The sequence below is a fragment of the Mustela lutreola genome, chromosome X, assembly GCF_030435805.1.
Source record: "Mustela lutreola isolate mMusLut2 chromosome X, mMusLut2.pri, whole genome shotgun sequence".
Classification (NCBI taxonomy): domain Eukaryota; kingdom Metazoa; phylum Chordata; class Mammalia; order Carnivora; family Mustelidae; genus Mustela; species Mustela lutreola.
In genome coordinates, this window is record NC_081308.1 from 56,751,322 (window position 1) to 56,779,220 (window position 27,899).

The 27,899-nt window shown below is 42.5% G+C and overlaps 2 long non-coding RNA genes across 2 annotated transcripts; both read left to right on the plus strand.

The window, feature by feature from the left end:
• Positions 1–841: 841 nt before the first annotated feature.
• Positions 842–20,805, plus strand: LOC131821837 (uncharacterized). The gene is made up of 2 exons (XR_009349994.1): positions 842–997; positions 20,446–20,805. It is a non-coding gene; the product is annotated as an uncharacterized LOC131821837 (long non-coding RNA).
• Positions 20,806–23,613: 2,808 nt separating this feature from the next.
• Positions 23,614–27,895, plus strand: LOC131821108 (uncharacterized). The gene is made up of 3 exons (XR_009349830.1): positions 23,614–24,114; positions 25,725–25,828; positions 26,744–27,895. It is a non-coding gene; the product is annotated as an uncharacterized LOC131821108 (long non-coding RNA).
• Positions 27,896–27,899: the final 4 nt, after the last annotated feature.

The following is a 27,899-nucleotide window of genomic DNA, read 5'->3' on the forward strand; positions in this document are numbered from 1 at the left end:
TATGGGGTGGATGGCAGGAGGAGGAGGGGGTCTCGGAAATTGGGGACAGGTGTGGCGATCGAACCAACGCTAGCCACAAACACACGATTCCGCCCATTCTAGAGTGGACTGGACATAAACATGCTCTCACATCTACTTGTCGGCTGCGTTTTGTCGGCCGGTAGCGAGGTGATTCTTTAAGAGCTCTGAGAACCCAAACTTGTGGCCACCCCGCAGCTGAGCCGAAGTGGAGCTGGGAGCTGCCCAGACGACCGGAGGCTGCCAGCTGACAACCTTCCTCCCTACAGATCGCTGGAGCCAAGCTAGGCGGGGGAGAAGCCACGCTCGCGGGTGGGTGCCGGGGCTAAGGGCGGAAGCCGGGTTCCCACAGAGGCCTCCGCGCCCAGGCGGCTGCAGCGGCGGCGCCCGGACCGGAGGCCTGACACCTGGACGCGCCCCCCACTCTGGACAACCGGCCGCAGAAGTAAAGGGCCAGCATCCCGCCACAGCTATGCTTCCCGCGGGGCAATCTCGGGAGAAGGTCCTGGAAGAGGCTCGCAGGCCGATTTTCCGAGGGAAAGGGCGAGGTGGGGAGGGAGCGCCCCTGACCCTCCCCGCCCTCCCCTCTCCCGCTCACCCGGCATCACCTGCGGCGGGGCTACCCCACAGAAACATAGGCGAGGTTGTAGTGTCGCCCTCCGCCACACCGGGCAGGATCACCTGCTGGCTCGGCGGCAGCGGTCCGGGCGCCTCTCTTGGCGGAGGCAGGCGGAGGCGGGCCTGCGGCGTCCTCTTTCTTTGGCTGGGCGCGGGCGCTGCCATGTTGGAGGAAGCGGTGCCTTCTGTGAGGTGGAAACGCGGGGCTTCACCCGTAGCATTGGGGAGCGCAGCCTCCTACCCTTCCTCCTCGCTCGAGTGTCGGTGCTGAGAGGCGGCGGCCGGCGGGATGGAGAGAAGTAAGATGAACCTGCCCAAGGGGCTGGACACGCTCTGCTTCGACAAGGACGAGTTCATGAAGGTGCGCGCCTGGGCTCTGCTCCCCGGAGCCGGGCTGTGGGTGGCCTGCCCTCCTTGGCCCTCCGGGGCCTCTCCTCAGGCTTCTCCTGCGGGCTTCCTGGGCCGTCCCCGCCCCGGACGGGTCCTCGGCGGGGACCTCACTGCACTTCGCAGTGAGTCTCTTGGCCTCGGGTGGGCTAGGTGCAGCCTGGAGAAAGCACTCCTGTGAAATCGTGCACATTGAATGAAAAGGCCTGAAAGTTCAGGGCAAGTGGTTTTGAGCTAAACGTAAAGGCCCCGGACCCGTAGGACCCGCCTCTGGTACCGTGCGGCACAGTCAGACCGCTGCTCCCCCGGCCTGACAGAAGTCTCCCAGTGCCTTGTGCCTAGAAGCTCAGCGACTGTGCATTGAACACATCTCTGAACGCACGTACTTACCAGGAATCGGGTCAAAAAGGCACTTAACCTAACGTTTATGCCTGCCTTTCGTCTTAATCTCCCGGAATGAGAAATCTGAAAGACTGTTCTGTCCTTACTGGTTCTGGTCCAGTACTACAAAGCATACCAAGCTCCTTTTCTAAAGTTGCCCTACTTCTCTTGGTGAGGTCAGCCTGAAGCTGGCAGCAGATAACTGTAGGACATAAACTTACAGAATAGAAATTTAAACTGAAAAGACTTTACTGACAGGAAAGGTTCATCAGACATAGCCTTGAAAATGTGCCAAGGTTTGAATCAGAGCCAGGAGGAGCTTTATCTGTTTTCTGTATCCCTCTGGGTCTGTACTTAAACTATCAAAACGTATATGTTTAATTTCTAAGGATTGGGATTTAGTAGCTGGTTTCAGTGTTAAAAAGTTTTGGCTCTGCAGGTACCTAAAATTCTGAAAAGAGTTTGAATTTCTTACTTTTTTATGGCTTTAAGTCATAATATGTTTTTTTCTTTTTTGGGTTAACCAGCTAGTTCCTTTTTGATACTTGCATTCAGATCACATCTCCCAAACTCTGGTTTTAAAAGTGCTTATGTCTGGATCCTCTGCGGTGTGGCCATATCATTTTTAATATGTAGGGATGTCTAGATGAAGGTATATTGTACTCTTGTTCTTGTATGGTGATGTTAAGCCACTGTAATAAAAGGTGTAAATTGAATGGAGTGTCTGAAGGAGAGCACAGAGTGAATTCTCTGATCCAGAAACTTTTTTTAACGAAGGACACGTGATGAGGAGAAAGGTCATTGGAAGAAGAAAAGCACACACACAGACTTAAAGAATCTCAAAGCACGGAAGTCTCTTTAGCTTGTCTGTCTTTGGACTTCGTCAGGCTTTCTTTGGGCCTAACACTAGCATTTTCTCACACTTCCTTTCTGTCTGAGCTGACAGAATGCCTTTGGTCAGAGCAGCTTCGGAAAATAGAAATCTCAAAATAGCAGTTCTAAAGTAGGACTTAGAGGTAGGGAGAGAGCAAACTGGGAAAGTGGCTAGAATGCCAGCAATTCCATATTCTTTCAAGGCTCTGAAATTTCTGAATATAATGTACAATTTGTAGTGTTAATGAACGTGACCCCTTCATACATAGAAGAAAAATACATGGAACAGCTGTTCTGTGTAAAGTGGTATTGATCTTCTGTGTGGGAGCTGGAGATAAAGGTTATTTGCAATTTGTGTTTCCGTCAGAGAAATGTTTTGTTAAGTTACAGTTCCGAGGCAGAAATGAGTGGAGAGCTTGCTGTCGGGGTTGTATTTCTACATAGGTGTCTTGTTTAGCACATTTTGGAATGAGACTGGGATGGTAGAAAGGGAGATGGGGTGGGGTTGCGGGTTGCACCTTGGACACTGCATACATTGAGGGGTCCACGTTGATGCAGTCTTCACGGTAGAGCTGCAGTCAGGTTTACAGCAGGAAGTTGCATGGTCATATCCGTTGAGTTCGAGCTGACTGGTGGCAGGAGACTACTTAAAAAGTCATGTTTAGGGGCGCCTGGGTGGCTCAGTGGGTTAAGCCGCTGCCTTCGGCTCAGGTCATGATCTCAGGGTCCTGGGATCGAGTCCCGCATCGGGCTCTCTGCTCAGCAGGGAGCCTGCTTCCCTCTCTCTCTCTCTCTCTCTCTCTCTCTCTGCCTGCCTCTCCATCTACTTGTGATTTCTCTCTGTCAAATAAATAAATAAAATCTTTAAAAAAAAAGTCATGTTTATGAGATCTAATGAGAAATAGAAGGGGAAAGGTATGCAAAAGAGGTAGGTGATCAAAGTGCAGGAATGGCAGATGGGGAAGGGTCACCTGGGGCAGAGGCACTGGCAACATCATACTTTGTCGGCTTAGAAATACGAAAATTCTTTGGGTTGACAGCCAACTAATAGATGAGCAGGACATAAGGTATTGGTAGTAGGGGGAGAAAGTGGCATAACAGATAAATTAGACCATTTACATGGGTGTGCTATTGACATCACATGTAGCCTTCCTCTTCCATCTCAACATATGACTTCATCTCCAGTCGTACAGAAAAATTAGCAGCCATCCCACGGGACCTCCTCCATCCTGCTGATCATGATCCCATTCTTGTATTTGTCCCCTTCTCCTCCTCGCCTGGTACGGGGAGGGGCTCTCCTTCCTCCTCAGGTTCAGTCTCCACTCTGGCTCGGAGTCCATGCCCTCCCGCCCTTCCAGGAGCCTGCGAGGATCCTCTCCCCTGCACTCCTTCCCATCACGCGCTCCTGTTTGATCCTTTCCCACTTGAATGCCCCACCTCTAGGTATTGCCCTGTCAGTGTCACACATCACAGCCAGTGCTCAGGGGTTGACTTGACTTTCCCACCTTCCACGCTTCAGGCCCTGTCGTTCCACTAAAGAGTTCTTACCAAAACTGTTTCTAAGTCAGCGCACCTGACCTTTCTCTGTCTCCTTACTCGACATCGCAGTAGACCAAATGCTCTGCATTGCTTCCTGTCTTTCTTCTACCTCTCTGATGTGTCTCCTGTGCAAAGTCATGCTCCTGGTAGACACTGAATGCTAATTATGGGCTCAGCCCCGTGTTCCTTTCTTTCCCTAGATGACCTTTTGTGCAGCTTCATGACCACCTATCAGCAGGTAAGGCAGATTCCTGTCTCTGGCCCACACGCCTCCTGAGCACCAGTTCTGTGTATCGGACTTGCTGACCTTTCTTCTCGGATGTGTCTGTGGCCCCTCAGACTCATCAGGTTCAAGACGGAATTCATGAGCACCTCCTCCACTAAAAGCCACCTTTCTTATTCTATTGCCTCTCTCGGTAAACACTTCATCCGTTTAGCCTGGAGTCGGGAAACCAGAAGTCAACTCCTACTCTGTCACCTTTCCAAAATCTAGTCTGTCACACCAAGTCCTGTGGATTTCGCTTCCTAAACCTCTTGAACCCATATACTTCTTTCCATCTCTTCTCATACCTTTGCAGTGCGCCCTTGCCATCACACCGTAGAAGCTTCTCACCCAGTCTCCATGCGCCTTCCTTGTCTTTCTGGCCCCTGGTCTACACTGCAGGCAAGCCACTCTTGTCAGAATGCGGATGTGATCTTGTATGTACCAGGTGACTGGTCAGTCCACCGGCTCTTGAAAAACCATTTTCCCACGCACTCGAACGTATTTCAAAGAGAATCAGTCCCTCATGGGGTAGTTTTCCTTGGTAGACAGTTTGTTTCTGCACTGAGCCAGTCTGCCTCCTTCGAACTTCTCTGTGTCAGTTTCTCTCTGGAACCTGTGGCTTCGTTGGCACCCCGGGTAGGCACATGATGACCTTTTCCATGAGAAGTAAAGGCAGGAGCCCTCTGGATGGTGAATGTATGTACCCTCATGTTCCATAGGTAAAAGAACCATGTGTGTGGGTGGGGGGGATAAGTCCTTGAGGCTCCTCCCTGTTCTAATTGGGTGAACTGGGAATTTTGAGACAGGAAGCAGGTCCTGTGTGTCCTTGTTTGCAGGGAGCATGCATTCTGATGGACAAAACGGAAAAGGGGAAGAATGAGCAGCTGCTCAGATCTGTTTGTACTGTGCTGGCTGATTAGCTGTGACCTGCAGATGTGGGTCCCATCCTCGGCTCTGCTCTCTGCCTGCTTATGTCTGACTTGGAGCAAATCACTCACCTCCGGCCTTCTGTTTGCTTGTTAGTATAATGAGGTGGTGCTTATCTATGTGATCTTTGCCGGCTCCTCTGAAAAGACTCTAGTCCATCCTGGCTTGCAGATAAGGAAACTGAGGCCTGAGGTGTGATGACTTCCTTTAAAGCCACACAGCTAGTTGGGGCCAATCACAGGCCAGATCTCCTGACCCCCACACATCAGTCCTTGGAAATCCTACTGTTATATGTTCCTTTCCAGAGGCCACAGGTGGGAACTGAGGGAAGTGGGACAATCAGAACATTAAGAATAGCACAGAAGATGGCACAATGTCCACATGCTTTGGCACCTGCATTTCACCAATAGGGCCACCTCTTACCTTAGAAGAAGTTCCCACAGGGCTGGTGATCTGGATGCCTGGCCTGGAGCTTAGCTACGGTAAACGGGACCAGAGGGATGTGATGGCTGTTTGAGGTGGACTTTGTTGATGGTGGCTGGGGATAGCAGCTGACAGAGGAGGAAGAGGGAAGAGTGACAGACAGCAGATAGCCGCAGGCCCGCAGGTCAGCCACTGTTGCCCAGGGTCGCCCATCCCCAGGAGCCGTCTTCGTATCACAGGAGCTGAGTCCTTACCCTGTGGGTTCTTAGTTCGATGTCACGTCTTGATGACAAGATTCCATTCTCTTCCGCATCAGTTTGAGACAGATATCGTAATGAAATTCTAATTAGCCAAATATGGAATGTAAGCCTGGAACTCATTTTATAGAGAAATTTTCTTATGTGAACTACTTTCCCTGATGATAGAGGAGTTGTGACGATGTAACATCAGATAAAGTTTATCTGATTGGCACTTGTAAGAAGGGTTCCCGGCAAAAAAGAACTGTTTTTTCTGTTGTTGTTGTCCTCCCTTTTGATCTTTCCTTTCCATTATTATTATTATTATTTTTTTTGGTCTTGTGAGTGGTCATCTGATTTATAAAAAGATGCAACAAAAAGTAAAATGGTACAAGATAATCAGTTTCAAAACATAAAAAAGTGAGTGTCTTTAGCCATAGCTCAGAACAGAGGAACTGGGTAAGGAGAATTGCTTGTATGAACTGGCAACAGGAAAAGTTGGTAAAGGAGAGCTGAGGAACTCTATTAAGACATAGGAGTGAGGGGCTCTGTCATCATCTGGCATTCACTCAGTGTCGTCTATATGGTTAGAGATGTCCATGATGGGAACTCCAGCAATCTTCTGGGTCTGGGTCAGCTGATGCCACAGTGTAACATTCTGAATTACTTCCGTACTGAGCAGTCATCTGCATAGTTTGTCTTGTGTGTACGTGGTAATTGTTTGAATCTTGGCTCTTTCGCAATCCTTAGAGCCTCTTGATACTTTCACCCCGGTTTCTCAGTTTCAGCCATTACACAGTCAGTTGTACAACTGGTACACTTGGCACACAGCCCGCCCATCATTGACCGGTCAAGTTTGGCCTAAATAGAAAAGTTGATAAAGTCGGTACCAACCAGGATGTGGTAAGTCGGCCCAGCTGTGTGTTTATATTGGAAAAAGCAGGAGGGGTGTTGGGGGACTTCTCTTTCCTTGAGTGCATGGGATCCTTCTTTTCTTTCTTTTTAGGTTTTAATCTGTCCTTCTCTCGGAGAAGGATCTCAGAGCTAAGCATTCGCTTCCCGGTCACATACTTGCTTGCTTTCTCTTGCTTCCCCATGTTCACACCATGCCCATTTCTCCTTGCTTTTGATTTTATAATTCATTATTTGTAGTACCATAAAACTTATTTAAATAAAATGTTGGCCTACTAAGTTATTGATTATTAGTAAGTTCTTTGTTCAAAATTTGAGAGCAAGAAGTATTATGTAAATATATCTTTTTGTTATTTAACTAGTCTTACAACATTTAGCATCAAATTTCTTGAAACATTTAAACAAATTAATCACAAACTGGGGCTTGGGCTTTTTCTTTTTTTTTTTTTTTTAAGTAATCTCTACACCCACAATGGGACTTGAACTCACAACCCTGAGATCAAGACCTGCACGCTCCAGTGACTGAACGAGCCAGGTGCCCTTTGGGCTTTTTGTTTTTAAGTTCCTCAGGTATGGGGGTGCCTTAGTGGCTCAGAGAGTTAAGCTTCTGCCTTCAGCTCAGGTCATGGTCTCAGGGTCCTGGGATCGAGCCCTGCATGGGACACTCTGCTCAGCATGGAGCATTATTCCCTCCCTCTCTGCCTACTTGTGATCTCTCTCTCTGTGTCAAATAAATAAATAAAATCTTTAAAAAATAAAAAGTTCCTTAAGTGATTCTAATGTGTGACCAGTGTTGAGAACTCTAGCACTGGATAATTCCTTTAAATCGCTCAAGAAATTAATTTTGAAAAGCGAACTAAAAGCCTACATAATTTATGATAGGTGTTAAATTGAGGGGAAAAAAGAGATAAAGAGAAGAAATCAGCTGGAACAGAGTATAATTAGGTACTCAAATATTTGTTAGATGGATAAATACATTTACGGAATGTAGGGTATGTTTTTTTTGTCTCTTCATAAATATGTCAAATGGGTATATAAATTCAACAAAGGAGTTTGATATAAAATTGATTAAAATGTTAGAGCAGAAGTTTTTTAGAATTTCAGTGTTAGTATTTCATGATGCTTTTAAGATGATCTCTCTGTAGATGGTGGGAAGATCTTGTTAGCATATGTTTTTAATTTCTCAAGCTTGAATAATTTAGTCACTGAACAAACATTTAGAATGAGTTTTGGGAGACACAAGTCCTAGATTATGTCCCCACCTAGCTGGGGCAGAGATTTGAGAGCAGGGGCTGGAGGGAAGAGCTCCAAGGACATTTTTGTATACATGCTGATTCCTTGTGCGGGAACACTCTTCCCACACTTCCTGTGGCTAGCTCCTTTGTGTCATTTGGATCTCAACTCATTGTTCTATATTTCCTGGTTCATCCAAGTTAAAATACATCCCATTTGTCACTCAGACTTTTACTGTGTCCTGTTTGATCACTGTTCATTAATATAATGTTTGTTTACATATTTATTTTCTCATTTCTGCATTAGAATATCTGCTCCTTAAAAGCAGAGACCTTGTCTTTTCTTTTCATGACTGTGTCCCCAGGTCTTAGAGCAGAGCTGGAGTTGCATGATAAATATTTGAGGAATATTTATGGGATATACAGGGACATTTATTCATCTCTGTTGCCATTGTTTTCAAGAATGGTTGGAAACACACACATACGTGAGCTCACACAAACTTTCTATGTCTTTCAACCCCTATGTAGTGTGCAGATTAGTGCTTAACTATTTTGGTTTTTTGTCTCGATGAAATGGGACATGTTTCAGGGCAGAGCTCATAAATTTCATATGCCCTCTTAGTACTTCTCATCATTACAGAGTGATGGTTCTGGGGGATTCTGCTTCTCGTGGAGATAGTATATAGTGATTTTATAAGTCCATGTATCTGGGAAGGAGTGTTTTATTTCTTGGCAGCTTAGAGAACTTCAATCTTTCCAAATTCCATGTAATTTTAATAGCATTAAAGCTACTAATTTCAGATTATTGGTAAGTTTTAAATGATTAATTCCCAGGTTACTTTGAATTAGTCTTTGTTTGCCATCCCTGATTGCAGCTAGTTGGTAAAGTAGCTAAACTTTTAAACTCTACTTGGTTTTAATTTTGAGTGATGTCACTGCTTCTCTTATGGTTAATGGTTCTTAAATACCTGCAGCTTGTCTGGTTTGCTCATTTATTTTCCTGTGTTCCAACACCTCTTGTGATCTCCCAACTTCTGGCCTTTTGGGGGATTTGTACTTTAACTGGGTTCAGATAGGAAATACCCCTGAGTACAAAGAGAAGATATTTTGCTTCTAACTTCACTATCTCCTATTATTAATGTATTACATTGTTGTGGTACATGTGTTACAACTGATGAACCACCAGCATTGATACAGTATTAATTAAAATCCATGGTTTACATTAAGGTTCACTCCTCTTTCTATAGTTCTGTGGGTTTTGACAAATGTATAATGTTATTTACCTACTGTTGGTATCTTACAGCCTAGTTTCATTGCCTTGAAAACCCCTGTACCTCATATTTGTTTCTTTTCCTCTCTCTGCACCCTCCTCCCTCACCCCTCAGCCCGGGATCTTTTTACTGTCTAGAGTTTTACCTTTTCAGAGGCACCTGGCTGGCTTAGTTGCTAGGGCATCTGACTCTTGATCTCGGGGTTGTGAGTTCTAGCCACCACATTGGGTATAGAGATGACCTAAAAAATAAATAAAAATTAAAATGTTGGTTAATTTTTACCTTTTCCAGAATGCCATAGAGTTGGAATCATATAGTATTTAGCCTTTGAGACTGGTCTTTCACTTAGCAATATGCATTTAAGGTTCTTCGAAGTCTTGTGGCTTAATAATTCATCTTTTAATTGTCGAATAATCCATTGTGTGGGTGTGGCACAGTGTACCTGTTCACCTACTGAAGGAGATTTGGATTGCTTCCAAGTTTTGGCACTTCAGAGAATAAAGCTGCTGTAAACATCCGTGTGCAGGTTTTTGTGTGGACACTAGTTTTAAGCTCTTTGGGGTAAATACAAAGGAGCACAATTTCTGATCTTACAGTGAGAACGTGTGTAGTTCTGTGAGAAACTGCCAAGCTGTCTCACACAGTGCCTCCCATTTTGCATTCTGACCAAACAGTGAATGAGAGTTCGGTTGTCCCACATCCTTGCTAGCATTTGGTATTACTAGTGCTTTGGATTTTTTATATTCTACGTGATACGTAATAGTACCTTGTTTAAATTTGCAATTTCTTAATGACATACAAAGTTGAGCATCTTTTCAGATCCTATTTTTTTCTTTTTTAAAGATTCTATTTATTTATTAACAGCACAAGCACACGGAGAGGTAGCAGCAGGCAGCGGGAGAGGGAAAAAAGCAGGCTCCTCGCTGAGCCGGGGGCCCAGTGTGGGGTTCAGTCCCACGACCTGAGCTAAAGGCAGATGCTTAACTAACTGGGTTTCCCAGCCACCGCTCTTTTCACATTTTTAAATTAGGTTTGATTTCTTGTTGCAACTAAGACATCTTTATATTATATTTCTTATTTTAAGTCCTTTACCATGGATGTGTTTTGCAGATATTTACTCTGTGACTGGTCTTTTCATTCTCTCTCTCTATTTTTTTTTTAAGATTTTATTTATTTATTTGTCAGAGAGCGAGCGAGCGAGAGCGAGCACAGGCAGTCAGAGTGGAAGGCAGAGTCAGAGGGAGAAACAGGCTCCTTGCGGAGCAAGGATCCTGATGTGGGTCTTGATCCCAGGACGCTGGGATCATGACCTGAGCCGAAGGCAGCTGCTTAACCAACTGAGCCACCCAGGTGTCCCGTCTTTTTATTCTCTTAACAGTGTCTTACAGAGAAGTTTAATTTTAGCAAAGTCCCTCTCATCAATTTTTTCTTTCATAGATCATGCTTTTGGTTTTATATCTGAAAAGTCATTGCCAAATCCAAGGATCCCTACATTTTTTCTTATGTCATCTTTAAGAAGTTTTGCATTTTACGTTTAGGTTTTGTGAAAGGTGTGAAAAGTTTGTTTTTATTCTTTTCATTTGTTTGTTTTTTCTTATCAATGTCCCATTGTTCGGTTCCATTTGTTGAAGACTGTCCTTGCCATTGAGTTGCCTTTGCCTGTGTGTGTGGATGTTTTTCTGGGCTCTCCACTCTGTTCCAAGCACCTGTCTCTTTTGCCAGGCACCTTCCGTCTTAATCACTATAGCTTTAATAGTAAGTCTTGAGATTGGGTGGTGGCAATCCTCAATTTCCTTTTTTTCCCCGCTCTTTAATATTTTGTTGACTACTCTGGGACTCTTGGTTTTCCAGTTTTCCATCCAAATTTTAGAGTCAACATGTTGGTATCCACAGAATAACTTCCTGGCATTTTGATTGGGATTGCATTGAGTCTGTCGATCAGTTTGGGAAGAACTGACCTCTTAACAGTATTGAGTGTTCTTCCCCAAGATTATGGACTTTCTTTCCACTTCACATCTTACCTTGCTTGTTGTCTTTCATCAGAATTTTATACTTTTTCTCACATAGATCTTGTGCATATTTCGTTAGATTTGCACCTAAGTATTAATTTTTTTGGTATGCTAATGTAAATGGTCTTGTGTTTTTAACTTCAAATTCCACTTGTACATTGCTGGTATATACGAAAGCAATTGACTTTTTAAATTTTTTAATTAAAATTCAATCTCGTTAACATATAGTGTAATTTTAGTTTCATGGTTAGAATTTTGTGATTCATTGGTTGCATACAACACCCAGAGCTCATCCCAACAAGTGCCCTCTTTAATACCCCTCACCCAGTTACCCCAACTTTCCCCTCTCCAGTAACCCTCAGTTTGTTTCCTGTAGTTAAGTCTCTTGTGATTTGCCTCCCTGTCTGTTTCTATTTTTCCTTCCCTTCTCCTATATTCATCTGTTGTTTCTTAAGTTCCACATGTGACTGAAACTATATGGTATTTGTCTTCCTCTAGTTCCATCCATTTCCTTGCAAATGGCAAGATTTTGTTCTTTTTGATGGCTGAGTAATGTGTGTGTGTGTGTGTACACCACATCTTCTTTATCCATTCATCTGTTGATGGACATCTGGGCTCTTATAGTTTGACTATAAACATTGGGGTGCTTTTGCCCCTTCAAATCACTTTGTGTACATTGGATAAACATATAATAGGGCAATTGCTAAGTCGTTTGATTGTTACATTTTTAACTTTTTGAGGAGCCTCCATACTGTTTTCCAGAGTTGCATTCCCACCAACAGTGTAGGAGGATTCCCCTTTCTTCACATCCTTGCCAACATCTGTTGTTTCCTGACTTGTTAATTTTAGCCATTTTGACTGATGTAAGGTGGTGTCTCATTGTGGTTTTGATTTGTATTTCCCTGATGCTGAGTGATGTGGAGCCCTTTTTCATGTGTCTGTTGGCCATTTGGATGTCTTCTTTGGTCTGTTCATATTTTCTGTCCATTTCTTGACTGGATTTTTTTGTTTTTTGGATGTTGAGTTTAATGAATTCTTTATAAATTTTGAATACTGGCCCTTTGTCTGATACATCATTGGAAAGCAATTGACTTCTGTATTTTAACTGTGTATCATGCAATCTTGCTATAATCACTTGACTAGTTTCAGGAGGGTGTGGGTGTGGGGTGTGAAGTCTTTGTATTTTCTGTAGACAGTCATGTCATCTGTGAACAAAGTTTTATTCTTTCCCAGGTTGTATACCTTTTGTTTCCTTTTCTTACCTTATTTCATTAGTTTGGCCTTCCAGTATAGTATTGAATAGTAGGAGGGACATCCTTGCCTTGATTCCCTGTCTTCTATTTTCTCAGTATTAATATCATGTTAGCTGTGGATTTTTGGAGACATTCTTATCAAGTTGAGGAAGTCCTCCTATTCCTAGTCCCCTGAGGGTTAATAATGAAGAGGTGTGGATTTTGTTAAATGCTTTTTTTCCTCCCTTCATTGATATGATCATGTGATTTTTTTTCTGTTGATATGATGGATCACATTGATTTTCTAATGTTGCATACCTGGAATAAATCCTACATGATCCTGGTGTATAATTTTTTAATATAGTGTTTGCTTTTATTTGCTAATTTTTGTTGAAGATTTTTGTGTCTGTGTTCATGAGAGATACTAGTTTGTAGTTTCTTTTCTTGTAGTATTGGTTTTGGTGTCAGGATAATAATGATCTCCTAGAATGATTTAGAAAGTATTCCTTGTAGTTTTACTTTCTGGAAGAGATTTTAGAGAATTGTGTAGTATTCCATAAATGTTTGGTTGAATTTACAGTGATTGGGATTGTTAGCAGTAGCCCTCCCTTCTTTCATCTGATATTAGTAATTTATGTCTTCTACCTTTTTTTTCTTTGTTTGCCTGGCTCAGGGTGTATCTGTTTTATTGATGTTTTCAAAGAAACAGACTTGGGGTTTATTGATTTAAAAAAAAAAATCCCTGGTTTTAATTACATTGATTTCTGCTCTAATTTTTATTTTTTTCTACTTCCTTTAGGGTTTTTTTTTTTATGATTTTTTTTTGACACAGAGAGAGTCCGTGAGAGAGGGAATACAGACAGGAGGAATGGGAGGGGAGAAGCAGCCTCCCTGAGCAGGAAGCTCTGATGCAGGGCTCTGTCCCAGGTCCCTAGGACCATGTCCTGAGCCAAAGGCAGATGATTAACCAACTGAACCACCCAGGAGCCCCTCCTTACTTTTGATTTGATATTTGTCATTGTTGCCTAAAATGGAAGCTTAGATTATTGACTTTAATCTTTTTTTTTCTAATATTTGCATTCAGTACTGTATTTTCCCTTTAAGCAGCATTCCACACATTTTGCTACATTGTATTTTGTTGAGACTGGTCTCCTGTCATTTAGAAGTGTGTCATTTAATCTCCATGTATTTTGGACTTCTTCAGCTATCTTCTGTTACTGATTTTTAATTCCATTGCGGTCTGAGAACATACTTGGTATAATTTTTATTTTTAAAAATTTGTTGTCTTTTGTGGCCCAGAATTATTCTGTCTTGATGAGTGTTCCATATGAGCTTAAGAATGTGTGTTGCACTATTACTGGGCGAAATTGTCTGTGTACGTCTATTGTATGGTAATTGATGGTGGTGTTGAGTGTGCCATGTCTGGACTGAATGTCCACATCTGTCAGATCCTTGTTGCCCTGCTGCTGGATCGGCCCAATACTGATGGAGAAGTGTTGAAGTCACCAGCTGTGATAATGCAATTGTTTATTTCTCCCTGCAGTTCTGTTAGGTTGTGTCTCACCTGTGTTGATCAGGCACACATACGTTAAGGATAATTGTGTCTTCTTGGTCAGTCGATTTCTTTATCATTATGTAATGCTGATCTTTATGCCTGATAATTTTCCTTCTCTGAAATCTGCTTTGTCTGAAATTCATGTAGCTACTCCATTGTTCCTGTGATTAGTGTTACTTTGGATTTTTTTTAATGTATCCTAGCATTTAACTTGTTGATATTTAAGTTGTTTCATTTTTCATCAAAATATAATTCACAAAGCATAATAGTTGCCATTTGAAAGTGTACTCTTCTCTGGTTTTTAGTATATTTACTGTGTATATCGTACATACGTCACTTCTGTCTAATTCCAGAATGCTTCCATCACCCGAAAAATAAACCTCTTGGTTCCAATTCTCCCCTCCCCTTATTCCCTGGCAATCATGAATCTACTTTCTGTTTTTATGGATTTGCCTTTTCTGGAACATCTCCTATCAGTGGAATTGTATAACACGTGACCTTTTGTGTCTGGCTTCCTTTAACCTGAGAGTAGAATGTTTTCAGACTTCACTCGTGTTGTAGGATGTAACAGTTTATTCCTTTTTATGGTTGTGTAAGAGGCTCTTCCACATTTTATGTATCCATTCATCAGTTGATGGACGTTGGGTATATACTCATTTGGCTATTACAAGCAGCGCTGCTGTGCCCATTCATGTACAGGTTGTGGCAGGAACATCTGTTGTCAGTTCTGTCGGTGTCATACCCCTAGACGTAGAACTGCTGGGTAATTGTACGTGTGTAACTTCTTGAGGAGCTACCAAGCTGTTTGCTGCCTTAGCCACACTATTTTACATTCTCACCGACAATACAGGAGGGTTCCAGCTTCTCCGCCTTCTTGCCAGCACTTTTCTTCTTCTTTTATTTTCTTTTTCTTTTTCTTATTTTACCATAGTTGTCCTAGTGGGTGTGACGTGGCATCTGCATGTGCTTTTGATTCGCATTTCCCCAATGACTAAGGATGTCGAACATCCCGACATGTGCTCTTGACCGTCTGTGTATCATCTTTGGAGAAATGTCTATTCAAAAGTCTTTGGCTTGTTTTTAAATTAGGTTATTTGTCTTTTTGTTGTTGAGTTCTAAGAGTATATTTGCATATTCTGGTTATTAGGTCCTTGTCAGACAAATGATTTGCAGATACTCTCTCCCATTCTGTGGTTTGTCTTTTCACGTTCTCCATAGTGTCCTTTGACACACGAAAGTTTTTATTTTGATCAAGTTCAGCTTATCTAATATTTCTTATTGCTTTGTGTATCATGTCTAAAAAAGCTTTGCCCGATCCCAAATCATACAGATTTTCACCTGTTTTCTCTGAGTGTTACAGTTTTTACTCTTACATTTAAATCTTGGATCCATTTTGAGTTATATTTTTGTGTATGTGTGACGTTGCTGTTCCAAGTTCATCCTTTTGCATGTAGATATTCATTTGTCCCAGTAGTAGGCACTCAAAAAGACTGTTTTTCCCCCCATTAAATGGTCTTGGCATCCTTGTGAAAAATCAGTTGACCATAAATGTATGGGTTGTAAATACTTTCTTTTTGAATACTTGGGAAATCTACACTATAAAGTAAAACCATTCCTAAAGTAGTAAAACCATTCTTGGTTAAGTGAAATGGGTCTCTATTATGGCACTGTGAGTTTGGGTTTGCTTTTCACAGCAAACGCTGCCTAACCCAGTATTCACAGATGTTCTGAGTTATTTAGTCATGTGTTATGCAACTTTTGTTTATCTGAGAACAAATGCATAAATGGTAAGTTCAGTACTAATATTACCTAATAGCATTTGTTCACTGAGGCTAAGTTTTATGATTTATTTATTTATTTATTTATTTAAGATTTTATTTGAGAGTGAGAGAGTGCGGGAGCAGGAGGAAGGGACAGAGGGAGAAGCAGGCTCCTTGCTCAGCAGAGCGCCTGATGTGGAACTCAAACCCAAGAGACTGGGATCATGACCTGAGCCAAAGGCAGATGCTTAACCAACTGAGCCACATAGGCACCCCAGTTATACAATTTCGAATGCCATCATGAAGTTCAAGAACTTCAACAATGTGTAACTGAGGCAGGGAAAGTGATCGACCTAAAGTTATACAGTTGGTGAGTAGGATGGCCACGATTATGAACCGAGACCCCCTCCCGTGATGTACTACATAACTATGATGTAAGGTCTGAGATGGTCTCTGGAGAGAAAGGTCCAGGCTAATTTGGTCACCAGTGTAAGAAGCAGGTGGCTTTCTGTAGATGACTGTGAAATTACGGTTTGATATGAAGTCCTTCTTTCCGACACTAGCAGGGTCAGTCTTTGGTTGATTAACTAAGAAAGTCAGTTTAAACAAGTACTCTTAGGGAATGGTACATACAGTTTTTAGCATTTTATTTGGAAAAAATATATGTACATTTATTCTCCATTGAAACAGTGCCAGGTCTTTTCTTTGGAAACTGGCCTGCAGATTAGATTTCTGAGTTATCACAGCACTTGGGTCGCTCAATAGGTTAGGCATCTACCTTCGGTTCAGGTCATGACCTCGGGGTCCTGGAATGGAGTCCCGCATTGGGCTCCCTGTTCAGCAGGGAATCTTCTTTTCCCATTGCCCTTTCCCTGCTCATACTGTCTGTCTGTGTCTCAAATAAATAAAAAGAATCTTTTTGAAAAAGCTTTCTATGTTGTCTTTTTTTGCATTCAGTTTCAGAATCCTGTGATCACTCCCTCCCTACCTGGTACGTGGTCATCTCACCCATACCTAACTTAGCAAAAATTTTCTTATTGATTTCTTTGTATCAAATCTTTCCAAAGTAGCTGTGTTAGTTTTCAAAAGAAAAGTGATTTTTTTTGGCAGTCATATTTTGTTGGTTTACATAGTGTTTAATGAAGCTATATAATTACGAAGTAAGTGTAGGTGTCCTTAACTAGTTTGGGAATCATCACATTTGATTCTTGCTGACTAAACAGGTCATGGAGTAGCAGAGTCACAGGGGAAGTAGATAGTAAATTATTGCCTCTAAGCATATAAGCCTACCGGGGTATCACAGTATTGTAAAGGGGAAACACAGGATAGCTAATCCTGTGAGACCAATACTTGGAAATAGGTTATGAAAGATTTGGAACATCTGTTCAATGGACACTCAGCATGCACATAAAATATTAATAGAAATGTATGTGTTTTACGTAAAGACATTCAAGTTATATTTTTAGATGGGAATTTTTTTTTAATAGAATGGTTTTTTATTTTTTATTTTTTAATTTTTTTCAGATTTTATTTATTTATTTGACAGAGAGAGAGAGAGGTCAGGCAGAGAGAGGGGGAAAAGTAGGGGAAAAGTAGGCTCTGGCGGAGCAGAGAGCCTGATGTGAGGCTTAATCTCAGGGCCCTGAGATATGACCTGAGCCGAAGGCAGAGGCTTAACCCACTGAGCCACCCAGGTGCCCGCAGATGGGAAGTAGTTTAGAAGAGCATGAATATTTGTGTGTGTGTGTATGTTTACACACATACATAGAGAAGGTCTGGGGTTTCCATTCAAGATGGTGGCATAGGAGGATCTTGAACTCATCTCTTCTATGAAATACACACTAAATCTATAGCTCCATATGGAAAAATTTCCTGTGGAAAAAACCCTACAACTAGCTGAGTAACTCCTACATATTAGGTGAGTAAGGAAAAAAAAACCTATGTTGATGTAAGAATCAGTCTTGCCATAAACCCCACCCCTGGTACAGTGACCTGGGATTGGGAGGGTACTCACAACCCCAGGCTTCTCCCTGAGGAGCAAAGGGTTTGAGCCCCACTTCTGGCACCCCAACTTTCAAGACCTACATCTAAGAGACAAGACCCCAAAACATCCAGCTTTGAAAGCCATCAGAGCTTGCACCCATGAGACCCACAAGGCTATAGCAAACTGAGAAAGAGTTCTTAAAGCAGTCGTGCGAGTAGACTGACCCACCCTTGAACTCAGCTGACTGAAATGCATTCAGATTTCTGTGAAAGAGGCTCATTTGCTTATCTTAAAGCCCTGAGGGGCAGGCATCTAATTTAACATGGATCTAGGAGCCTAGTAAGGTATTCTCCAAAGATGGAGCTGATGGGTACCATCTTTGCGCTGTCCCTCTGCCTCGCTTCTGCTTTCTGGTATCTCCTGGAAAGGAGCTTGAATGCTCGTATGATGCCCCGAGGTTTGCAGTTGCTACCCAGGGTACACCTCTAGATCACTTGGCTCTAGCGGCCAGCAAGACTCACACTCACGGTAGTGAGTATCGCAGTATTTACAACAACCAAGACTTGGAAATAACTAAAGTGTCCACCAACGGGGTGAATGGATAAAGAAAATGTGTGTGTATACGATGGAATATTACTCAACCATAAAAAGAAGGAAGTCTTGCCATTTGCAACAACATGGATGGACCTTGAGGATATTGTGCTGAGTGAAATAAGTCAGACAGAGAAAGAGAAATACTGTATGATCTCCCTCACATGTGGAATCTAAAAAACAAAACAAAATGAAGTCATAGAGAACAGATTGGTGGTTGCCAGAGACGAGGTTGTGGAGGAAATAGATGAAGGGGTCCAGTAGTATAAACTTCTAGTTAATAAGACAAGCCCTGGGGATGTAATGTACATCATAGTGACTGTAGTAAATAATACTGTGTATTATTGTATATTTATTTTTTTATTTTTTATTAGAAATATGTATTATTAGCCCCAGGTCTGTGAATTGTCAGGCTTACACACTTCCCAGCACTCACCATAGTACATACCTTCCCCAATGTCCACAACCCCACCACCCTCTCCCTACAACCCTCCCCCCAGCAACCCTCAGTTTGTTTTGTGAGATTAAGAGTCTCTTATGTTTTGTCTCCCTCCCAATCCAATCTTTTTTTTTTTTTAAGATTTTATTTATTTATTGGACAGACAGAGATCACAAGTAGGCAGAGAGGCAGGCAGAGAGAGAGGAGGAAGCAGGCTCCCCGCTGAGCAGAGAGCCCGATATGGGGCTCCATCCCAGGACCCTGGAATCATGACCTGAGCTGAAGGCAGAGGCTTTAACCCACTGAGCCACCCAGGTGCCCCCCTCCGAATCCAATCTTGTTTCATTTTTTTTCCTTCCCTACCCCCACTCCCCCCACTTTGTCTCTCAAATTCCTCATATCAGGGAGATTGTATGATAATTGTCTTTCTCTGATTATTTCACTCAGAATACCCTCTAGTTACATCCACGTCATTGCACATGGCAAGATTTCATTTCTTTTGATGGCTGCATAGTATATTATATATATATAATATATATATATATTTTAAGATTTTATTTATTTATTTGACAGAGATTACAAGTAGGAAGAGAGGCAGGCAGAGAGAGAGGAGGAAACAGGCTCCCCGCTGAGGAGAGAGCCTGATGTGGGGCTCGATCCCAGGACCCTGGAATCATGACCTGAGCCGAAGGCAGAGGCATTAACTCACTGAGCTACCCAGGTGCCCTATATTATTATATATTTAAAGTTGCTAAAGCTTAAGAGTTCTTAGCACAAGAAAAAAATGTGTATGTTTGGTGATGGATGTTAAGTAGTCTTAGGGTGATCATTTCACAACAGATAAAAATATGGAATTTTTATGTTGTACGCCTGAAACTAACATGTGTCCATTATATGTCAGTTTCTTTAAAAAGTAATTGATTTTTTATTTTTTAAAAAATTATTTATTTATTTGACCGACAGAGATCACAAGTAGGCAGAGAGGCAGGCAGAGAGAGAGAAGGAAGCAGGCTCCCTGCTGAGCAGAAAGCCCAATGCTAGGCTTGAACCCATAACCCTGGGATCATGACCTGAGCTAAAGACAGAGGCCTTAACCCACTGAACCAGCCAGGCACCCCAAAAGTAATTTATATTTTAAAGAGAAAGACTAGGGCACCTGGGTGGCTCAGTCAGTTAAGCGTCGGCCTTGGGTTGAGGTCTTGATTTCAGGGTCTTGGAATGAACCCTGGCATCAGGCTCCCAGCTCAGCAGAGAGCTGGCTTCTCCCTCTGCCCCTCTTCCCACTTGTTCTCTCCGTCTCTCTCTCTCAAATAAATAAAATCTTAAAAAAAAAAGTAAAGAGAAAAACCAAAACAAAGTCTGGAAGGATGTGAATCGCTGTGTTAAATAGTGAAGAAAAATAAACATTAACAGTGCTTAACTGCAGAGCATTAGAGAGTGGGTGATTTTTTTTTTCTCTCTCTTACATAAGTATTTCTTGGTTGGTTGAAAGTTTGACAGTGAACATTTGTTACTTTTAAAATTAAGAACAAAATGCTGTTTCTATTTTGAGAAGAGCCTCTTTGAAATGTATAATTAAAAGAAATAAAATGCCTGTAGAATTAGGCAACAGGAGAGAATGGTCTTGGTGAAGGGCCCCCTTTCCCATAATCTTAGGAAGTGAGCAGACCCCCTGATGTCCCTGTGTGTGTTCCCCTGCAGTAATACGGCCTCTTATATTTTCTCTAATCTTATTTTTCTATGTAAAATGTGGTATCAGTGCAATCATTATTTCTTTCTGGTTTGATTTTCAGGAAGATTTTGACGTCGATCACTTTGTGTCTGACTGTAGGAAGCTTGTCCAGCTGGAGAAACTAAGAGGAGATCTGGAACTCTACTATAAACTTCTTAAAATAGCCATGGTCGAGCTCATCAACAAGGATTATGCAGATTTTGTCAACCTTTCCACAAACTTGGTAAACCTGAAATTCACAAGTCCTACACACACACACACACACACACACACACACACACACACACTTTCTCTCTCCTTCATATTTATTAAAAGGGCAGAGTTTTTAGAAACCTTTCAGTTGATTACCCCACCAACCCCACCAGAAACTTGAAGAAATTACCAATTTCATTAATAAAAGAACTAAACTTTTTGGAATACATTTTTTTCTTTGTTTTAGTTTTTATTCATTTAAGGTTGCTCTAGTTTGATTATGTTTCAAATTCATTAGTCAACAGTGAAAAGTAAAGGATAATAATACCCAAGGGGTTGTTTTATTAGTTGCTAACTGATTACCCTGAAGTCTTCCTTGATTTAGACTAATTTTTAGGAGCAAATGTCCACCACTCCTACAATGTTTAATTTACTTCCAGGTATATCTGTTAGCCAGAGCTAGGTTGAGGGAACATTGGCCAATATTGATATTTTAAAAGTTTGGTTTTATAACAATATAAGAATGATTTGCAGTGAGCTTATCAATTGTTTGTAAAAGCCGTTTAGAAATGTTGGATTTTGTTACTTGGCAGAAAAGTCTCCTTGTTGATGCTTCATTTTGTTTTAAATCTGTTTGTCCAGAGAAGCACAGAAAGTTGCAGCTCCGTGGGAATTTCAAGAAGCATTAAAATTAATGATGCACATTTGCTTTTGGGAAATATACCACTAAGATAAATATCCCAATAGGATTAAAAACCTAGAAAATTTTACTTCTGTTTAATTTCTATTTTTCTCAAGGCTTATAATAATGTTTAAGAGAGACGTAGCCCGTCAGACTTTCACATCAGCTGGCTGAGTATCATCAGTTAAAGACAGAGAACTGTTCACCTTCTGTGAAAATTTTTCACATTCATTTAAAATGTCATCTAAAGGCAAATTGTTCTTAAGGAAACTTTCGTTTCTCATGACTTCCCTTATTTTTATAGTTTCATGTATTTCAACAGATTTTTTTCATATTCTATGAACAACATTAATGGCCAAATAACACTTCTGTTGTTTAGCTAGTTATGTAGCAAAATACGGTTGTGGCAAAAAAATAATTAAAATCTGGTACTGCTTTGCTTGTTAAATAGATATGTCACTATTACTCGTTATCGTGATGTGTTTGTGCCAACCTGGTTTTGCCTTTAGGTTGGCACGGACAAAGCCCTCAATCAACTTTCTGTGCCTTTGGGACAGTTATGAGAAGTTCTGGTAAGTCCCAAATTAATGAAAACAGTCTGCTGTGACGCCTGTTGTCCTCGTCGGCTTTTCTCTAAGAATTCTTTTCATCTGTTAGTTTGGTGGTACTGGTGGTTGTATTTTAAGGGTTCATGATTATAATATTCACCTTCAGAAGAGTTGTAAATGATTTTGTTTTTGCATATGCTAAAAACCTAAAAAAACATGTTCGATTTGAAGAAGACATATTCTCAGAGTAGACAACCTTAAAATGTCAGGGGAGAGGAAGCATATTTCCAAATTCAACGTATTAATGCCACTTTGGTCATATGTAAGTGGTTTCTAACTTACGAATGACTTGTATTTTAACAGTTTGTAATCTTGTAAATATCCCCCCCCCCACGTAATCTACATGTGGTTAGGTTCCTGGGTTGATCTACAAAAACTGTGTAATGCCTAATGGAACTGAAGGATAATATAAATAAAATGTAATACTTAATAAATGTTACATTTGCATGTTCTCTCAGAAAAATCTCTGTTGTGGGAATGGGACTCCCCACCTCTAAGCCATTGGGAATAGGAACTCCACCTGGGTGAACAGTGGAGGGGGAGTTGTGGCATCACTTCTAACAGAAAACTGTGCTGCCCTTTCTCCACCCACCCCGTCTGTGTCTGGTGCCCTGACTTCCGGCCTCTGTCCGTTCTGATGCCCTGTCGTAAACTTGTCATAAACGACACCATCCTTCCTTGTGTGTCTCCTCTAGCTTGAGTGGCCTCGTCGTTCCCTCCCCTAAGACAGTGCCTGCATCCTAGAGAGAATATAAGGAGAACATAATTTAAGGGAAGACACAGTACATGGTTAGAACCAAGAAAAATGCAGAGTAACGGAAATATCAGTGCTGAGAAGCCTAGGGGAGGGGCAGGCAGGAAAGAGTTCGTGAAAGAGGTAAAAATCTTGAGTTGTGCCTTGAGGTAGCCAATACTTTCCATGGTTTATGTCTCATTTGAATTTTACAAAATCTTGTTAAAGGTACTTTTCCTTGGAATGGAAGGGATTTTCGTGGTCTGCTGTTGGATTCCACACCAGCCGCTGTGGGGCTCTCCCACTGCCTCCTTGGTGTGCCTCTTCCTCCCAGGGCCTCATAGTGGTGTTGTTTCCCAAGCCTAGCCTTCCTTTGGCCTCCCACTCTTCTCTCTAACCCCCTCCCCGGAGGCAGATTTGCTCTACTCACACAGGCTCCCGTCCCGCCTCACCCCCTGCCATCACCGTATCCCCTCCCTTTTCCATAGCCTGTCTTTATGGCCACTTTGGTCCTGCTCAGCCACAGGCCTGACCTGCCTTTGTGGTCCCAACTCTGAAGCTGTTCTGTGAGATTCTCAGACCACTGAGGGATACGACTATATCTGTCTTCATTGTATCCCTGTGGGCTGCCACAATACTGACGTCCAGGAGGTGTTTCATAATGTTGATGGAGTGAATTAATTCACCTTCCTGTGGAATTTTTGTGATATGCCTACTTCATTCTAGTTGTTTCTGTTAACCTTTGTTTTGGCCCTAATTCCTAATTATCTCTTATTCATTAGCTTCTGGACATGTTTCTCCACCTCTGCGCTCTGCCTTTTTCTGGTCTTCTGTTCTTCATTCTTGATTCCTGGTATTTCCATACCCACATTTCATCGTCATGCATCAGTGCTTTGACATTCTCCCGTTCTCCAAAATATGCAGAATCCAAAGACCTCATCTCAGTGAAGTTGGCCCTCCATTCCTATTTCTGCTTCTCTCCAGAAGGAAGCCTGCAGTGCACATGGCTGTGTGCCTGTCTGCCCCTGCCCATGAGTGTGTCTGCACTTATATCTGCTCCCCATCCCCTCCCCACCTCGGCAGCTGTGTACACATGGCTTTCAGAGTCCGATTCGAGCCCCGTCGCATTTCCAGACTCTCCTGTACTTTGCTTCATATTATCTGTTCTCCATTCTAAGCCCCCTCATCCCCATAACTTTCACTGTATATGTGTCATTCTTCTTCTGGCCATGCGACCCTGCCTTCGTGTCATTATGCCCCCAGATCATGAGTCCCCTCAACAGTAACTGTGTCTGGTATATCATTTTATTTTGTCAGTATCTGCATAGTACTGGTGCACAGGTATTAAGTTCTGTGGAATTGAATGAGATGTAGGAACTTGATAATGTGACAAAACAATGTCTGTAATACGTTTTCTTTATTATTCTTTTAAAGAGTCTCAGGTCATCTGTCAGTTAAGGAATTCGGGCAGTAGATGAACGAATGTGTAAACAAGAGGACATAAGGAAGAAAAAGGTACCCTCCAGTAGATTTCTTATGCTACATGCCAGTTGAAGCCTTCTCCTCTTGTCTCCGCGAACTTGTCAGCACTATTCAGCTTTTTTTCAAAGCTCTCACGCATGTGCATTTTATGCATTATGTCACGTTATCTACCTGAAATAATAAGACAGAATTTTAGAGGTACCCACACGATCTCAAGATCACCCACTTTTTCCAGAACAAGAAACAGTGATAACTGTTGTCGGTGCAGCGCTTGACAGGTAACGACTGTATAAATTGTCAGCGGCCCTGTAAAGAAAATAGGCCTATATTAGAGACTAGGGGAGAAGTGGGCTTTCCAAAGCAAACTCAGGATTCTGCCATAGGTTTGTTGTTATTTTCTGATCCTGTGTTCTTTATGTTCTGGTGTTCACTTTAATTTTTTCGATTCCCAGTAGTTAGCATGCGGTGTTGGCTTAGTTTCAGGTGTGTGAGACAGGCAACGGCTCTGTACATCTGAGGGATCACCCCGGGAGTGTGCCCCTTAGTGCTATCTCCAGTTTCAAGTGTCCCCGATGTCATTCATGATCATAACGATGTAGGGGTACAGCGGGCATTGGGAGTCTGGGCTTCTGACTCTCGCCTGCTGCTCTGTACAATGTTTTCTATGTGTATTATTAGCATATTTGTTAAAATCTCAGTGGGAAGAAAGCCTGTTTGAGGGACCTTCTATTTAATTCGCCTCTGGATCTCCTCACAGCTTTTATCCAAAGAATGCTTGTCATGCGCTTCCAGACAAAACAGTAAGCTTTATGAGAGCAGGGTGTATTTCTTGCTTTATTTTCTCGTGTCCCCCCTCCTCCCCCACCCCCCGTCGGAATGAATGTCGAGCTCCCAGCGGTGTTCAGTAACTATTTATTGAATGGATGACTTTGTATTTTTTGTTCTTTTAGGATGAGAGTTTTCATAATGTTCCTCAACCTCTTTGATAATATTTGTAGTGTAAAAGGTCTTTAATGATTTGGTGCTTGGGTATATAGGTATATGCACATGTAAACTGAGAGGGTCAGTATGATCGGAAGCCAAAGTTAAAACATGAATAAAGGGCCATAAGAAAACAAATGGAGGGGTGCCTGGTGGCTCAGTTGGTTAAACGTCCGACTCTTGATTTTGGCTCAGGTCATGATCTCAGGGTCATGAGATTGAGCCCCGCATTGAGCTCTGTGCTCAGCAGGATATCTGCTCGCGATTCTCTCTCTCCCTCTGCCCCTCCCCTGCATGTGCACATGCAGTTTCTCTCTCTCTCAAATAAACAAACTTTTTAAAAAAATAGGAAAGAAATGCCCATAGAAAGATTCAGGATGGGGAAAAGAAGAAATAAGAGTATAGAATATGAGAAAGCAAAGTCGGGTTTATTTTTTTTTTTCTATAGACTTGCAATAGAATATGGAAGTATGCTTATTCTAGAACTAAGATTTATATTGTTGAGAATTCTGTGTTTCATAGAAATATTCAAAATATAGCATGCCCTATATATTTGAAGTTAACTTTTGGTCTTATATTTTCCTGCATTTAGCATGGGAAATAAAGATGATTAAGAGTAAAGATGGTGACGTTTTTTGTTTGCTTAATTTTTATTTTTATAGATGTGTGTGTTGAGGCTTATACAAGTTATTTGATCAGTTGAAAAGACTGAAAAAATCTTAAATTCACAAAGTTCTAAAGAAACCTCTGCACTAGAAGCAAGCAGGTAAGCATTTTTTTTTAAACTAAGTAGCACATAAATTAATACTTCACATCCAGTCTAATTAGGCGGGGATGGCTTAGTTAGAATTCATTTATGAACAAGAAGAAAATCCAGGTTTGTGGCTAGAATGTAGCTCCAGGAGAGTGGAGAGCATGAAATGGTGAAATCTATAACACGTTCCTATAAACCCTTTGGTTATAGACCACAGTTCCAACACGTCCTTATGCTTGCAGTGGAAAAGTATATTTGGAATCACCTTCCCTGAGGACTAGCAAAGTCCTGTTGATCTTTAAGGCATACCTACCATTCATCTTGGTTTTTCTCCATCTCATTTATTTTTTCCTAGACATGCCCAGAGTATTACCATTGATGTATTTTGCACCAGCATTATATTATTATGAAACAGTATAGGACACATCCAGTTGAAATTTACAAACAGGAAAGAAAAAGCTTATGAAATAGGAAAAAGATGATGGCTCTCTTTGTTATACTGTGATTGTCTTGTTCCCTTCCTGGTGTGAATTTTCAGTCAGCCAGGGTAGATGAGTGACTCAGAAAATGAGTAGTTAGGTCCTGTCAGCACCGTGAGACGCACAGTGCTGCAGTGGGAGTAGCCCGGGCTGGTCCTGCACATGCCAGCTGGGCTGCCTGCGTCAAGGTCGCCTGGTGCCCTGCGTGCTCTGTTGTGTGAGGCTAACAGTCCCTCCCCCTGCAGGCGGAGTTAGGTTTCTAAATTTTAGGAATTAAGGTTTTAGATTTGGAAGGAACTTGAGAGACCATATGCTCCACATGTCTCATGATGGACATTAAGAACGGACACATCCCAAAGGAAGCGATTCTCTGGTCCTAGGTGTCTGCCCCCTTTCACATCAAGGCATTCAACTAAGTGGTCAGCCTCCACTGTGCTTGTGTCTCTAGCCCGTAGCACTCGTGCTTCTGCCCCCGTTCGTCCACACTTAGCAGACAGTCTGTACGCGGCCCTTCTGCAGCCTGTGTGTCTCCCGCGGCTCTGCTTCGCTGCGGCCCTTGGCAGCGCCTGCAGCCCCTCCAGCCATGTCCACGTTCGGCCCCTGGGGAGCTGGCCCTCCAGTGTTCTTCCCGTCTTTGCTGTTGCTGCTGTGCTCCTCGGATAGAAACACCTCGGTGAGCTCTGTGTCTACAATCCTGTCCCTTTGCAACACTGTCCTTGATAAACAGACATTGTGCGCTTTCTTGCTCAGAATTACCTTGGAGGACTTTTTTCTCCAGAAGAGCAGCTCTGAGCTCTAGAGTCAGGAAAGCCAGAGCAGCGTCAGCGCACGGTAAATCCATCATGCTCTGCCAGGCCCAGAAATGCTGAGATAAGGATAAATAGGAAATGCGCATGGGATCAATCAGTAGAGGTTGGGATTAGGCTTCGGCGTTGGTCGTGCCGAGCGCTTGCCTTCCCTCCACACCAGTTCTGATGCTCTGGGACGGGGCACACCGTGGCAGGTCTCCAGACATTTTGGGTTTCCTTACAGTGTGTTTCCTCACTACCTGACTGCCCATCCTCAGATGTGGGATGCCTCATAGAGCCCAGCAGGGGCTTTGGAGCCTTTGTTGTGTTTTGTTTTGTTTTGTTTTTTTTCTTTCACTGTTCAGCTTCTTTTTGAATGGGGTTGACGCTTTCTAATGTGGGGGGCAAGAGGGAAGTGTATCCAGTCCACTTGATGGCAGATGCACTGTGAGTGATTTCTCACCAGCTCCCGGAGCACCGAGCTTGCTCTTTCTGCCCTTGGGTAAATGTAAACTTGGAGTCCGCTGCTCTGAGCGATTTCCCAGGTTGCTGCTAGGTGGTCAGTTTTAGCTGATTGAGGAGACAGCAGTAGTTAGTACTGGGGAGGTACTTGGGAGGGAGAATGAGGCAGGCAGAGAAGAAGAGGGGGATGCGGGTATGAACGGTAGGACAGGGAAAGAGAGAGGAGGGGGTTAGAGAATGGGAAAAGAAGGGAGAAGAAGGGCACGAATGGGAGAGCCCGAGGAACGTGGTGGAAACATGCAGTTGTACCCACACTGACCTAAAATAGCTCCATCCCCTTGCCTGGGCCCTGTG